Source organism: Arvicola amphibius, chromosome 11, assembly GCF_903992535.2.
Source record: "Arvicola amphibius chromosome 11, mArvAmp1.2, whole genome shotgun sequence".
Classification (NCBI taxonomy): domain Eukaryota; kingdom Metazoa; phylum Chordata; class Mammalia; order Rodentia; family Cricetidae; genus Arvicola; species Arvicola amphibius.
The window spans coordinates 65240238-65244901 of record NC_052057.2 but is presented as its reverse complement, the minus strand read 5'-3'; positions in this window follow the sequence as shown (position 1 = coordinate 65244901).

Sequence of the window (4664 nt, the reverse complement as noted above, 5' to 3'; positions counted from 1 at the left end):
GTATTGTATAGTTTTCCTATTCCTTTAAGATCAGTTTCTCGACCTAAGATTTCAATTATTTAATCTATCTGTTCTTCAAGTCCAATATGGAATACATACTTTTTTAGTTAAAATTAGAGGAAATATGTTAATTAGATGAGTTAGAATTTAAAGACATTTACATCCATATTTATATATTTTTTCAGATTATTTCTGTGCTTGTATTTTTCTTCCTACAAACAGTATAAGTTAGTTTTATAATGAGATGAAAAAGCTGATATATATGTATACATATACTACAAAGTTTCATTATGTGTTTTGAAATTCCTAAAATTAATTCAAACATCTTGAGACTACTTTATATACTGTAAACTTTCAATATTTTTAAGAAAATACGTTAACACTGAGAGCACTATTTTGCTAATCATGGGAGCACTATATTACTTGGAAATATCTGCAAAATTTTCATTTTCCCCTCTTTATTATTTTGCCAGTATGAAAACATATGTATCCCTTCAGATTGTGCTGCCAGGTTCGCTGTGTGATATTCCATCCCGCCCTTTCCCCACCTTGGCCCTTTTGTTCTGGCGGCATCCCTGGGCTGCCTGAAATCCCTGAAACTGTGCCTTGACATTCCATCTGAACTGGCAGCGACACTGGGCTGCCTGGAATCCCTGACATTCCATCTGAACTGGTGAGTGAATGCGGACCCTGAGGCAACATGCCCTGGAAGAGAGCACAGACCCCTTATCCCCAGCTCCCTCTGCAGGCTTGTCTCTGTTTCTCCCATACCTGCCTCTCCCAAGCCTTCCCTAGTGTTCTCAGGTGTCCTGCTCCTGTACTAAGGCCATCCACCCAAAGGGGTCAGACTCTGGCCTCCAGGCAGGTCTGAGGATTCCTGCAAGGGAGTGCGGGCTTCTTCAGATTGTGACTCAAGGAATAGGTCCTCCTCTGGCACTGTGGAGATCCAACCAGTTTCAGTCACAGCAAAGATTGGTCTAGGAAACCAAGCGCCTCCCGGCTCCTTTTGAAGGAAGAGATGGGCAGGCGCCAATGTAGGAGCTCCTCCAACAACATGAAAGGCAACATGACATCACCACAATCCAGACATCCTGAAACAACAAGAATTGAACACCCTACCCCAGAAGATATAGAAGAAACCGACCTTAAACAGTACTTTATGAAAATAATAGAGGACCTTAAACAGGAGGTAAAAAACTGCCATAAAGAAATGGAGATGACAAACAAAAAGGTAGACGAAATAAATAAATCTCTCAAAGATACCCAAGAAAAACAAGAAAAACAAGAAAAAGCAATCAAACAGGTAAGGGAAACAGTACAAGACCTGATAAATGAAATGGAGGTATTAAAGAAAACACAATCTGATGGAAGACTGGAAATGGAAACTCTGAGTAAATGAACAGAAAGTTCAGAGACAAGTATTTCCAACCGAATACAAGAGATGGAAGAAAGAATCTTGGACTCTGAAGATACTATAGAGGAAATAAATTCACAGATTAAAGAACTAAACAAATCTAACAAATTCTTAACACAAAACATTCAGGAAATCTGGGACACCATGAAAGAACCAAACCTAAGAATAATTGGGGTAGCCGGGCGGTGGTGGCGCATGCCTTTAATCCCAGCACTCGGGAGGCAGAGGCAGGCGGATCTCTGTGAGTTCGAGACCAGCCTGGTCTACAAGAGCTAGTTCCAGGACAGGCTCCAAAGCCACAGAGAAACCCTGTCTCGAAAAACCAAAAAAAAAAAAAAAAAAAAAGAATAATTGGGGTAGAAGAAGGAGAAGAATTACAACTCAAAGGCCCAGAAAACATATTCAACAAAATTATAGAAGAAAACTTCCCCAACCTAAAGAAGGATGTTCCTATGAAGGTACAAGAAGCCTACAGAACACCAAATAGACTGGATCAAAAGAAAGCATCCCCACGCCATATAATAATCAAAACACAAAACATACAAAATAAAGAACAGATATTAAGAGCTGCAAAGGAAAAAGGTCAAGTAACATATAAAGAGAAACCTATCAGAATTACACCTGATTTCTCAATGGAAACCATGAAAGCCAGAAGAGCTTGGATAGATGTGCTACAGACACTAAGGGAACATGGATGCAAGCCTAGACTATTATACCCAGCAAAGCTTGCATTCACCATTGATGGAGAAAACAAGATATTCCAGGACAAAAACAGATTTAAACAATATGTAGCCACAAATCCAGCCTTGGAGAAAGTAATAGAAGGAAAATCACAAACCAAGGAGTCCAACAATGCCCACAATAACTCAGGCATCTAGCGACCCTTCACCAGCACAACTAGAAGAAGGGAAACACACAAACTCTACTACAAAAAATGACCGAAGTTAACAACTACTGGTCATTAATATCACTTAATATCAATGGACTCAATTCACCTATGAAAAGGCACAGGCTAAGAGACTGGATGCGAAAACAGGATCCAACATTTTGCTGTTTACAAGAAACACACCTCAACCACAAAGACAGACACCTACTCAGAGTAAAGGGTTGGGAAAGGTTTATCAAGCAAATGGCCCTAAGAAACAAGCGGGTGTGGCCATACTAATTTCCAACAAAGTTGACTTCAAACTAAAATCAATCAGAAGAGATGGAAAGGGACACTTTATACTCATAACAGGAAAAATCCATCAGAATGAAGTCTCAATCCTGAATATCTATGCCCCTAATATAAAAGCTCCCACTTATGTAAAAGAAACACTTCTAGAACTCAAGGCAGCCATCAAACCACACACACTAATAGTTGGAGATTTCAACAATCCTCTCTCACCAATGGACTGGTCAATCAGACAGAAACCTAACAGAGAATTGAAAGACTTAATGGAGGTAATGAACCAAATGGACTTAACAGACATCTATAGAACATTCCACCCAAATAGGAAAGAATATACCTTCTTCTCTGCGGCTCATGGAACCTTTTCGAAAATTGACCATATACTTGGTAACAGAGCAAACTTCCACAGTTACAAAAAAATATTAGTAACCACCTGTGTCTTTTCTGATCACCATGGATTAAAATTAGAATTCAACAACAATGCCACACCCAGAAAGCCCACAAACTCATGGAAACTGAACAGTCAACTACTGAACCACACCTGGGTCAAGGAAGAAATTAAGAAAGAAATTAAAGTCTTTCTTGAATTTAATGAAAACAAAGACACAACATACTCAAACCTATGGGACACAATGAAAGCAGTGCTAAGAGGAAAGTTCATAGCACTAAGTTCCCACTTAAAGAAAATGGAGAAAGCACTCATTGGTGACTTAACAGCACACCTGAAAGCTCTGGAAAAAAAGAAGCAGACTCACCTAGAAGAAGTAGAAGACTGGAAATAATCAAACTGAGGGCAGAAATCAACAAAATAGAAACACAGACAACAATCCAAAGAATCAATGAAACAAAAAGCTGGTTCTTGGAGAAAATCAACAAGATTGACAAACCCTTAGCCAAACTAATCAAATGGCATAGGGAGAACATGCAAATTAATAAGATCAGAAATGAAAAGGGGGACATAACCACAGATACAGAGGAAATTCAGAGAATCATTAGATCTTACTACAAAAGCCTGTATGCCACAAAATTGGAAAATGTAAAAGAAATGGACAGTTTTTTAGATAAATACTCAACCAAGAAAGAGAATTACAGGCCAATCTCACTCATCAACATTGACGCAAAAATTCTCAATAAAATACTGGCAAACCGAATCCAAGAACACATTAGAAAAATTATCCATTACGATCAAGTAGGCTTCATCCCAGAGATGCATGGCTGGTTCAACATACGAAAATCTATCAATGTAATCCATCATATAAATAAACTGAAGGAAGAAAACCATATGGTCATCTCATTAGATGCAGAAAAAGCATTTGACAAAATTCAGCACCCTTTTATGATAAAGGTCTTGGAGAGATTAGGGATACAAGGGTCATTCCTAAATATAATAAAAGCTATTTACAGCAAGCCGGCAGCTAACATCAAATTAAATGGAGAGAAACTCAAGGCTATCCCACTAAATTCAGGAACACGACAAGGCTGTCCACTCTCTCCTTATCTCTTCAATATGGTGCTTGAAGTTCTAGCAATAGCAATAAGACAATATAAGGGAATCAAGGGGATTCGATTTGGAAAGGAAGAAGTTAAGCTTTCATTATTTGCAGATGATATGATAGTGTACATAAGCGACCCGAAAAAGTCCACCAAAGAACTCCTACAGCTGATAAAATCCTTCAGTAATGTGGCAGGTTACAAGATCAACTCCAAAAAATCAGTCGCCCTCCTATACACAAAGGATAAGGAAGCAGAGAGGGAAATCAGAGAAGTATCATCTTTCACAATAGCCACAAATAGCATAAGATATCTGGGAGTATCTGTAACCAAGGAAGTGAAGGATTTATTTGACAAGAACTTTAAGTCTTTGAAGAAAGAAATTGAAGAGGATACCAGAAAATGGAAGGATCTCCCCTGCTCGTGGATTGGGAGGATCAACATAGTAAAAATAGCAATTCTACCAAAAGCAATCTATAAATTCAATGCAATCCCAATCAAGGTCCCATTAAAATTCTTCACAGAGATTGAGAGGACAATAATCAACTTTATATGGAAAAACAAGAAACCCAGGATAGCCAAAAAAAT